We start from the raw sequence: 13,014 nt of genomic DNA, 5'->3' as shown, positions 1-13,014 counted from the left end.
CCCAAAGGAAATTAAGTACTTGATACATCAACAAATTATAAATGGAAAAATTATTCAATTTCAAATTTATAAAAAGGCACTAACTTACCTCTACATATAAATGGACAAAATATATCACACAAATTATTATAAGGCAATAAATTATCTTTTAGTTCAATATTTATGTACCTTAATTACATTACATTAGATATTGTGTAATTTTTCATCTATTTCAAATTAACACTTCTCCACATAAGCGCTTACAAATTAATGTTAACAATTATGTACTCCATACTAATAATCGAGAATATAATAACAATATCAGCACTATTGTATAACTCAACACACTAAAAACATGCATATTCTATTACACATACACGCAAGGAAATCATAGCATGCAAATTAGTTTATTAATAAGAAAGTTTGTAACAAATAAAATAATGTTGGCAGTTGTTAAAGTTATTAAGAAAACGTATATGAATAAATAGAATGACAAGTGGGGGTTATTAGTCCTTGGACGTGGAGCACACTTCCAGATTGAACACCCATAGCCTCCAGATAGGCACTTGCAGGCACGGCCGTTGTACCATGGTACGATTTGATCTCAGCTGGTTGCACATCAGTGCGAGACGAATAATCCTCATAGATAGCCCGAAACGTTTCATCGGTTTGAATGTTGTACATCACACCAACGTCTCCAAGTGTATATCTCCTTATAATGATAGAAAGCACCATTGCGTCCCTATTTTCAGCAGGTTTGGTCTCGTTGAGGTTCACCTCTGACATTTCATCATCAACGTTTGGCTTTGGCGGAGCAGGCGAGGCAGGCCTCTGATCCACCACCGCAGGAATAGCTGGGTCAAATATAGGATGGTCAGTGGGTTCCAGCTTAGGCAAAGTCGCCACCTGGAAAGGTGTGACGGCTGCCTTTTCTACTCGAGTCTTCTTTGGCGGTGCAGACGGTGGTGCCATCAAATCCCGGACAGTAGGAGGTCGTGGCTCATTGGTTCCAACATGACCCACTGTTTCCACCTCAAAATGGTGTAGGGGCTGGTGGATCTTCAACACGGAAGGGGATACTTGCAAGTATCTTGGCTAGTAGGCGACGTTCAAGCTTCATTTTCGAACCTTTTTTTGTTCGTGGTTGCGGGATACCTGGACGGCGACGCCTCCCTTCCATTGTCCGTCGTCGCCATCTCCAGCGTTTAAGTTCTTAGGATTGAGAGGGGATGACATTCTTAAGATTGTGTTATTGTTTATTTGTTTGGTTTGCTAGGGTTTGTAAGCAACTTCTGTATATGTAGAGAAATGAAGAGGGGGTCTTATTTATAGTACGAGCTAAACCTTAGGACAAGTGGCACATTACATTAGAGATATTAGTGGATCACTTATACAAAATGATTTATAAATTCCTTCAATGTAGTTGGAGTTATCTTGTTTTAATATTTTTATTATATGTAAAACCGTTTATACATATACAAAAATATGTTTATGTCATCAAGTCTTTGGAAGACTGATTACTAAAAGAGTATTACGGACTATCATTTTGCATAATACCGAATTTAAGGGATATGAACGTTCAATATACTCCTTTCAATGACCCTTTTCGATCAAACAAACCTAATTTTGTTGTGTATAAAAAAAAATACATAGGTATTACTAATCACATGTCTCATTATTTTGTATAATAATTTTGTTTTTGTTTTTTGTTCGACAATATATAATTTTAATTTATACATACAATTTGTTATTCCTAATTGGCATAACACAATTTTAATCACACTAAAAACATATTAAGTAAAACATGAAATATTTGAATACAGTAACTTTCAATGACCCTTTTCGATCAAACAAACCTAATAGTACAAGATCAATTTAGACTGCAGGTGTTGTGGGTTTTACAAGAATGAGGCATTGTTGCTTTGGTGTAAGTGACTGTGTCAATTGCAGGCTGGTAAGTATGCCCATATTTCACGGATGTCCAACAATTTATTAAAGGCATTTTTTAAATTAACCTTGTTGACCATTAATTTATCTGTTAGCTTATAATATGCAAAATTCAATTTTTAATTTTTTTATACTTGGTGACAACTAATTAACTTGGTGACATTCTCTCATATATGACACTTTAGCTCGTTTCTCTTGAGAGTTTGGGTGAATGTTATCCACTTATACGAAGAAAAGATAAAATTTTATAATTTCAAAATTTTGCGTTACGATCTACACGATGTTTTGGTAAAAGATGTATTATAAAATTTATAATTACTAGTTTTGGTAAATACATTGTCAAATTAGATGTTTTGGTAAAAGATGTATTATTTTTTTGACAGTCTTAAATATTAATTTTGGATTAGAGTAATTGATAGTTAGTTACTGTTATTTTTACTTTTGACAAATGACAATTATTATTTTCGAAAGGTAATTTGGGTTCAAGGGTAATTGACATTTATTATTTTCGAAAGGGCTAAATGAGAGTAAAGGGTAATATTGAAAATGTGCCTAACTTCTCATTAGACATTAGGGTCTTCACAGTTTTGCTGCACTGTAGACATGTTTTTTTGGTATAAGTTGATGTCATAACTGCAGCGTGCCCATGCTTTAAGGATGTCCAACCATCCATTACTCACTGGATAATAACGGGTGAGTAGTATCACACAAACTAATATTACTTTCGTGAATCTAATCCTGCGCCTTTCAACCTTTACAAGTCACTGCCTCTTTTCTTCTTTCATACCTACTATCATTACAATAGATGGTGAAGTTTTTCCTTTTCAATCAAAATTTTCACTCAAAAGAGACTAAGTCTTTTCAAAGCTACAAATTTCACTAGGGAGATAGGTAATACGAAGTAATTTGACACGTAAAACAAATGCTTTCTTATTAAAAATGTTAAACCTAATATTAAATTAAATTTATTTCATCTTATTTGAAATTGATTGAACTGCATTAATCTTGATATAATTACTAATGTTATTTTTTGTTGCTTATTATTTTCCCATATGCAATTAATTGTTTATATACGCAACAATTATTCTTATGATCATTTGATGGTTGCAATTAATTGGCCGAACAACATTTTCCTAACGAACATTTGGTGTTACGTATATTTTGAACCGTTTGGATGAAAGTGGATTAAGTTAATAATCTCTCTTTGTGAATTTGTCCTTTGTGACTATGTGCTGTCGAAATTTCAATCTATGCAAAAACAAAGGGTTGTGACTACACCAAAAGGGTATGATGTGTGGAGTTACATAACTTGCCAATAGGTTCCCTTTCACCCGCGATTACCCTATCTCCCCTAGGAATGCACGGTATCTTTTTGCAGGCAGATTTTCTGTACCAAATATAATATGTTTTTTACCTTGAAGAAATATGGTTGAGCATTTTCAGAGGGTTTGAGGTTTTCAATATATCTACTCCCATGACAGGGAAATGGAGGATAAGAAGTGCAAACTTTAAGAGTTTGCAAAATGAATATAAATCATAATATAATCACGTTATGAATTCAGATTTGTTTGAAATGTTTAATTTGTTCATGTATTTTATTAACAATAATTATTAATAATAGGTTCTATCTACCAAATCCATATGAAGTTATTATCCAGATTTTTTTTAATAATAACAACACCAATTCAACTATTATACTTCCATTACGAAATTATGCTTTATATGGGGCATTACTATTTAATAATTTTTTTTTGTTTTTGTTTTTGTTTTTGTGTGATTATTTATTTAATTTTATTATTAATTAGTTAGCTTTAAATCACTTAAATAAAATATGTTCTCCATATTTTTTCGAGAAATTTTAAACAAGTAAATTTTGCAGCAATATTGAAATTTGGTTTATGCTTCACTTTTTTACATGTCATACACACAAAATCCATGGACACTAGTAAAGAACACACAATGTAGTCTTAATGTGGTTATGTGTAGCAAAAAGCTGTGTCTTACTAATACAAGGACCATGACTTGTCAAATCCTCTGTATGTTTACCATGTTATACAAATACAATTGTTCCAAACATTGAGATTTTACGGTTTCAAAATATGTAGTCCATTTCATAAATAATAATCTAATGTTGTCCTTTCTTTTCTTTCTTTCTTTCTTTTTTTTTTATTTTTTTTTTATTTTTAATTTTGTCTTTATGGAACTGCTATGTTTGAAAATATGAAGGTGTAGAGTTAAGGGTTGGTGAAAAAACGAAGGGTTTAGGGTTAAGGGTTTGTGAAAAATATGAAGGGTTAAAGGTTAAGGGTTTGGAAAATATGAAGGGTTTAGGGTTAAGGGTTGGTGAGAAAAAGAAGGGTTTAGGGTTCAGGGTTTGTGAAAATATGAAGGGTTTAAGGTAAATGGTTTGGAAAATATGAAGGGTTAAGGGTTTGTGAATATATGAAGGGTTTAGGTTTAAGGGTTGTGAAAATATGAAGGGTTTAGGGTTAAGGGTTTGTGAAATATGAAGGGTTTAGGGTTTAGGGTTGGTGAAAATATGAAGGATTTAGGGTTAAGGGTTTGTTAAAATATGAATTGAAGGGTTTAGGGTTAAGGGTTTATGACTAGGAAATTTAATTGTGTTTAGTGAATTGATTGGTAAGGTTCAGTTATAAGGTAATCGTTTGTAATTCAAAATTGATCTAATCGGGAGTAACGAACATTCGGATGACATGGGATATGTTATAGTTGTTTCTTATGGGATCAGTAACATTCGGAATGACCTAGGATCAATTATAGTTTGTTATTTGAGGTTAAAGGTTTAAATTAATCGTATCTATGTTATTAGAATGTGAGGAATAGAGTAACATGTGATTTTATTGAGAGTAACACTCGGAATGACATGGGATCATTTATAGTTTGTTATTTGAGGTTAAAGGTTTAAATTAACCCTATGTATGTTCTTTGAATGTGATTTCAATGAGAGTAACATTCGGAATAAAGTAACATGTGATTTTATTGAGAGTAACATTTGGAATGACATGGGATCAGTTATAATTTGTTATTTGAGGTTAAAGGTTTAAACTAACCGTTTGTATGTTATTCAAATGTGATTTCAATGAGAGTAACATTCGGAATAGAGTAACATGTGATTTTATTGAGAGTAACATTCGGAATGACATGGGAGTAGTTATATTTTGTTATTTGAGGTTAAAGGTTTAAACTAACCGTTTGTATGTTATTCTGATAGGAATGGTGTCCTTCGAACAAGTGTATTATTCCAATAGAGGGTTCGGAATTATTAGAAAACTAATTATTAAGTGAGGTCAAGTGATCGGAATGCCTAGGTGGAGGCCGCTTCCGATTAGTAATATTAATGTGTAATTAATAGTACAGCTTAATCTTGACTGAACCCTACAGGTCACACCCAAGCAACTAACGAACCGACACGACGAATTAATTCAGAAGGAATTAATGAGTCGCTCGAGTATTGTGAACAAAGACGTCGGATTCTTAGCTTAGAGCGTCGGAACCGAATCTTAAAATTAGAGCCAAAATTTAGGAATTGGCGAGACGGGAAAATGTTTCAAGTAACAAGTAAAAACCCTAGTAGCGCGAAAGGCTAGAGAAGCGCGCCAAATAGAAGTACGCCACGTGGCAGTACACATGGCAGCCACCTTTGGCGCGCCAAGGTGGCGGCGTGCCACGTTGGCAGCCACCAAGTGGCAACGCGCCACGTGGCAGAGTGCCACATTGGCAATGCCATGTGTCAACGGGCCGCAGACCCGGGTGGCGGGTCAAAAGGTGGCGGCCCAACCGAACCCAACTTGGGGCCCAAGGTTGGGTGCCACATGGTTAGATCACAATGCATGTGAGTTACCTTGGGGAGCAAGTGAGGAAGTGGTCCTCACCTAACCATGTGACACTTGTTACTTTGTTATTCATTGGTTTATTTAACTAAGGATTGAATTCAACATTCTTTCTATGTAGGATCTTTTTGTGATAAAGTCCCACATTGAAAGATGAGTGGAATTCACAAGGAACCGCTCCTTATAAATAGCCAAGGCATACCTTGGGATTGTTCACTTGAGTAAGGTGTTAGAAAAGGCATCTTCGTTGAGAAAATCTTTAAACACATATGATTACTCGAGTTTAGGTCGGGCTTAGCTAACCTCTTAGCATTGGACCTTGTCGGGGTCGTGTTGTGGGTGGACTTCCGTTGGAGGTCTTCGTGCGAGCGAAGCTAAAAGCTTTCCAAAGTAAGAGCTCTTATTGAGAGCGAAGCACGCGTCAAAGGTATTAATCTTTCCTTAATTCTTGTTGTTTAAGTTAATTATGCTTTGTGATTATATTAATTGTGAGTGTGGTCTTGGCTCGAGTTTTCTTCTGCGGTGAGTTAGACTCATCGAAACACAACATATTCGAATGTGATTTCAATGAGAGTAACATTCGGAATAGAGTAACTTATGATTTTATTGAGAGTAACATTCGGAATGACATGGGATCAGTTATAATTTGTTATTTGAGGTTAAATGTTTAAACTAACCGTTTATATGTTATTAGAATGTGATTTCAATGAGAGTAACATTCAGAATAGAGTAACATGTGATTTTATTGAGAGTAACATTCAGAATGACATGGGTTAAAGTTTAAATTAACCGTTTGTTATTAGGTTAAAGTTTAAATTAACCGTTTGATTTGATTAGGATAACATTCGGCTTGCATAGGATTACTCACATTTTATGATTTATTTTATGATTTGACCCTAAGAAGGTTTAAAGTAACCGTTTCTAGTTGAACTTTATTTGATTGGGAGTAACATTTGGAGTAGAGTCACATTTTCTAATTTGAGTAAGGTAGCCATATTCTTAAGTGCAATTTTCAGATTAGATAGAGTTATTCACATGTTGTGATTTGAGATTGTATTAGTAGATTGGGACTAACAGTTGATAGGATCAGAGGTTAAAGTTCAATTAATCCGTTTGTTATTCGAAATTGGTTTGTTCAGGGGTAACTTTTGGATGTGATTAAAGTTCAAGGGACAACATAAGAGTTTGTTATTCAAATTTTGTTATTCACCATGTGGATTATCCTATTTTGTTTCAATTTATGTTAATTAAACCATTAGTCATTAATGGGATTGACCTTATGGATATTAACATTTTTTCTTTTGGCATAAATGTTTGTAATAAATTGAAATTATATTATAAAGTTGTTGTTGGAGTAGTAAATTATATGATATTCAATGGGCAAATTAATAAAAATTATTAAATTATTATTAAATTTAAAGTAAATAAATGAATTAAACTGCTTGTAACAATTTTTAACATGTTAGAATTACTTAATCATCCATCAATCCATTCTTTGTCTTATCCTACATTACTGCTCTCAAACGAAATGTTACAACCAGTTTAATTAATTTTCTCTAATACAAAAGTATCCCATTCTTTGTCTTATCCTACATTACTGCAAAGGACAAACAATATTTTCCCACTTATATGGTCAATTATGGAAAAGTAAGAATCTTTTGTCAGATCTATCCATCCATAGAGTATCCATATTTCAGTTCATATAATTATAGTTTCAGACCAAAGACCATCTTCATATCATTTTTACTTTCATGCATTACTCTTCCTCTTCCCCCCACCCTCCCTCGCCCCCCCCCCCCCCCCCCACCTCCTTCTTTGAAACTTATACCTCTCAAACCCTTGTTGGCGACAGTGGAAGTATAATGGGTGACTAGATCAGATTAATAAGAAATATTTATAAACTATATGAGAAATGAGTAGAGCTGCTGCACCTACTTATATTTTTTCTTGAAATGAAATAATGCTGAAGAATATGTTTTCTTTTATTATATTCTCTTATATTGAAAATGATATCAATTACAGTTTATATAGGAAAAACTCATCCTAAATAAATAGTGGTAGAAAACTTAGGAGCATTATATGCTTTACATTATATTTAGGTTTTACTATTTTATTATTAGTTTTTCTTAATTTTAATTATCTTAATATAGTTTATACATTGCACAATTAACTTTTATCTCACAAATTCCCCCTCTTAATTTGCAATGTTTAATAATGTTTTAAATTTCTCGAACTTTTTTGTTGTCATAGCTTTGGTAAGCATATCTGCTGGCTGATCATTAGTGTTGATGAACTCGAGCTGTATTTCTTCTTCATTGACTAATTCACGTATGAAATGATGTCGAATCTCAATGTGTTTACTTCTTGCATGAAACACTGGATTCTTTGTCATAGCAATAGCAGACATATTGTCACAAAATATCGTCGTGGGGATTTCTTGCTGAAGACCCAAGTCTTTTAAAATTCTTCGTATCCAAACTGCCTCACATGCTGCTTCAGTAGCAGACATATATTCTGCTTCTACAGAAAAATGTGCTACTGTTTGTTGTTTCTTTGAATTCCATGATATTATCTTAGTGCCTAAACAGAAAATGTAGGATGATGTACTCTTACGATCATCAATGGAACCAGCCCTTCTTCATCATCTTCACTCTGGTATCTTAGACCTACTTTCTTAGTACCTTGAAGATATTGTAAAATTCTCTTTGCGACGGCAAGATGAATTTTACTAGGATTATTCATAAACCTCGACACCATGTTTACTGCTTGAGCTATATCAGGTCTTGTGTGAGTTAAATAGAGTAAAGAACCAACTAGACTTCTATATATGTTAGCGTCAACTTTGTTAGTTCCATCATCCTGACATAATTTTTCATTGAGCGCCATAGGAGTATTCACAGGTTTGCAATTTTCCATGTGAAATTTCTTGAGTAGATCCATTGTATATTTTTCTTGGTTAAAGAAAATTTCTCCCTTGGTCTGTTTTACTTGTATACCAAGAAAGTATTTCATGTGTCCTAAGTCTGTCATTTCAAATTCTTGCATCATAGACTCTTTGAACTCTTTAATGAGTTTCATATCATTTCCAGTGTAGATAAGATCATCAACATAAATACAAACAATGAGAAAATGCCCATCATTGTTTTCTTTAATGTAGAGTGATGGTTCACTTGTTTTAGTTTAGATGAACTACTACGAAAGAGGGGGGGTGAATAGTAGTAGGTTCCAATTATGAAACTTATGCGGAAATTAAAAACAAAACATAAAAGGAACTTAAAGAACACATCAAGATTTACGAGGAAACCTTCCAGTGCCCAACTGGAAGTAAAACCTCGGCCCTTCTTGGGACTTTCAAACAAACTCCACTATAATAGGCAACTCTCCTAGTACAACCTATTACACAGACCTTGCTTCGCAAGTTACACCACAAACACTTGCCACTTGATAGGACACCTCCTACCAGACCTAAGACACTTCCTAGGTACCTTTTCCCTTAACCCAGGACACTTCCTAGGTGACCCAAGACACCTCTCAGGTTCCTTTCACTCACTGTGCACTCACAGCTACCACTTGAATTTTAGAGAATTCAAACTCATACACTCAAACGTGAATTTTTAGAGAATTCACAATCTCACCCCAAAACCAATTACAACACAAAGACTCACTCTAACACATAAATGGAAAGCTACACATGAAACCCAAAATCAAAATGATAAAGCTTAAACCTTTGGCAAACTTACTCTTAAGCACTAAGTGGTTTTCATGCTTAAACTCTCATTTTGCTTCACTGAAATACTTCTATATTAATAGAGGTACCTCAGTCCACAAAGTAGGATTTTCGCAAATGTGATAAGGTTAAACAAAAATCTAATCTTATCATTTTAAAACTGAAATCAAAACAGATTTAGTTTCGTTTATCTGAAAACCAATTTCGATCAAATTCGTTTTATTAAAAGATAGAATTTTTATGAAAAAGATAAAACCGAGTTAAACCTGATTTTAGAAGATAAAATCAAATAAATACTTTTTCATAAAAACTGTAATTATCTTTTACGAATTAATGAGCTTGTCAAGCTTTATCTGATTTCTAATGAGTTCCATGCATAACAACTAATCACATGCTTACATCAACCTATAAACAAACTTATCTTTTATACAACTATAAGTTATGAAGTCCATCTTTTTCGGTTGATATCTCAAGCTCTGCACTGACCCTTGGTTGATGAGGTTTGCCCCAGCATTACACCGGAACTAGGTTGGTACAACCCGTTGTGAAGTTCGTGTTAAGAAACTTCGTGAAGTTCCATTTCTGGAACTCTTCTTCTGTCTTTACTTGCCCTCATGGATCTTCTAAAGTTCCTTTGTTTCAGTTCCCACTTCAACTTCCTGAGCTTACTGAACCTACAAACAGCACAACACTAGAAAATCCTTATTAGACGGAAGTTTGCTCAATTCTTAACATCATCATCAAAACCTTATAAGGGTCAACAATTTCCCCTTTTTTGATGATGACAAACTGAGCAAACTCCTGAGGATAACAAAGTAAAGAACCAGAAGGTTAGTTTTTCATTTTTCATTTTTTTTTTCATATAATCTATGTAAAGAAGCAGAACATAATGAAATAACAAAAAGCAAAAATAGAACAGAAAGAATGAAAATGAAAAGCGAATAAAAATTCAGAGAAGAGAACAATCCAGAACAATCCTTTGTTACTTACTCAACTGGAACTAGAACAACTTCAGCTTCCAAGTTTGCTCCTGCTTTTCCCCCTTTTGGCATTATCAAAAACCTAAATTTTCAAAGATTTTATTCATCTACTCACAGCCCCACAGGAAATTCATCGAATGTGGGAAGCTGGAAGCAGCGTTGGCTAGCTCTCTTAAGCTAGTCGTTTCACACAAATCATCCTGTATTTTCTTCACCAAGCAATGCATGCATATATAGACAAAGTTCCAAAATACTTAAAAACCAACCATCCAGAGCAGTTTCAAAATATTACAAACCAAGTTCAAAACATTCAAAAACAACCAAAGTTTCTTAAAAACAGACAAAGTTCCTTAATAGAAGCATGGGATTCAAAATAAACATAGGAATAGGCTAGTCAGTCTTCAAGTGTCTTGAGATTCCTCTCAAGGTCTGCTTTGTGGTCTTCCTCCATCTTCTGTAGCCTTGCTTCTATGGGAGAGAGCCTCTTCTGGAATTCTTTCTCCTGGTTCTGAATGGTCCTCTCTAGAGACCTCATCTTTCCTGTCATCTCCATAAGCTGTCCTTTAACCTGCATCACTCTGTTAGCTAATTCAGAAATTACTTCCTCAGTGTCTTCCTCCTTGTCACTGAGTTCCAGAGGTTCACTCATGCTGCTCTTGACCTGAGTTCCAGCAGTGAGTCTTCTACTCTTCCTAACAGATTATGTTGGTTGAGGACTCTCCTTCTTTGCCTTCACCTTTTTTGCATCATATTTTTCACATCTTCCCTTCACAACCTCAAGACTCAATCCCCTCAAGGTATCCCCATTTATTATATTTTCTCCTTTCTCCTTCATCCTACCATAGAAATCAACTAACTTCACTCCTAGATCTTCGAATACCGAGGCCAGGATAACACCATATCCTACCTTTATCTCCTTTTCAATACAGTGTTCTAGGTGTTACATCATCAAAGAGGGAAAGTTAATTTTGATTTTCTTAGACATGCAAAAGATCAAGGCCATGTCTAGGTAGCAAAGTTCATTTTTCTTTTGTGTTCTCGGGAGTAGAGATTTTTTTACAAGATTAAACAAGAGTTTATGAAAGGGAGACAGGTCATTGTGGTTCATAACACTCACACCTCTTTTTCCTCCTAAAAATGTTACTACTTTAGTTTTAGTGTGACCTTCCACCTTCACACTCACAACACCTTTCATATAGGTTTCAAAGCCCTCACATGGAACTTGTAGCAAAGTTCCTAATCTAGCAGCATCAAATTCTATTTCAATATCATTAATTTTACTAAAGCACACTCCATTTTCAAATTCACATTCTTTTATAAACTCATCCATGGCCATAGGGTACAAATAATTCTTAGCTTTAGTCGAAAATAGAACATCCCACCCTTGAAAAGCAATCAATTCCAGAAACTCAGAAAATTCCACCTTCTTACACCATTCATAATCAATTCTATATCCTACCACATACCTTTCAGCTTGTTTTGCCAACATCTTTTGGTCTTCTTCCCCCTCGGAGTCATTCTTGTTGGCAGTATCTTCCCCCTTAGATATTGCATCCGCTTCCTCCATATGCTCTTCAAGACTCTTTTTTATTTTCTCGGCCTTTCGTTTCTTCCAAGCCGCAATTCGATCAATGACATTTGGAAGACTAGCATTCAAAGAGGTTTTGGTTTCTTCTCGGGGTTTTGGTTTGGTGATTTTTGCTTCTGAGGTGATAGAGGTTGGAAATTCAGTGATAATCATCTCAAGTGGTGGTATAAAGGTTGGATCTTGCTCTTTGGTGGGTGAGTTTTCACTTTGGTTAGGGTTTGAATTTTCGCCTTCCATGAGTGCGCTCTTGGTTAAGCTGTAGAATTTTTTGTGGTTGAGAGAGTTCGAGAGGTTAATTGATTTGACTGTGAGTAATTGTGGTGGTTGGAAAGATATTTATAAAGGGTAATTTTTGTGAAGCGGTTTATGGGAGATGAACAGTTAGGCTTCTAGGAACATTGTATTTATCCGATTAAAATAACTGGATGGATTTCCAGATTCGAAGTTTATCTTTTCATAATGTCTTTTAAAAAGATTTATCATTTTCAGAAGATAAATTTTTTGAAATTAGAATTTTTAAAATAGATATTTAGGAACTAGTCACATACATGTCTACATTAACTTGAAAATTATGTACAGTTTAATAAGTATTAATTGTACTGACCTCCAATAGTTTACCAGCGGTGACATTCCCGTTATGTTTATCACACCAAATTTGTGATAGATGTTTTATTTCTTCTAATTGATCCTATAATTGACAATGCCATATCTAGGAACTTCAGTTGCAATCAATTCAGCTTGATCATCCCAAGTTCTAGTCTCATGTTCTCAAAGCATTCTCTGCTCAAAGGCTTAGTTAGAATATCAACAATTTGATTATTAGTTGGACAAAATTCTAACTTAATATAGCCTTTTTCCACATTATCTTTTAGAAAATGATGTCTAATGTGGATATGCTTGACTTTAGAGTGTTGTATTGGATCTTTTGAAATACAGATAGCA

The sequence above is a fragment of the Chenopodium album genome, chromosome 17, assembly GCF_948465745.1.
Source record: "Chenopodium album chromosome 17, dcCheAlbu1.1, whole genome shotgun sequence".
Classification (NCBI taxonomy): Eukaryota; Viridiplantae; Streptophyta; class Magnoliopsida; order Caryophyllales; family Amaranthaceae; genus Chenopodium; species Chenopodium album.
Note: the sequence above shows the minus strand (reverse complement) of the source record.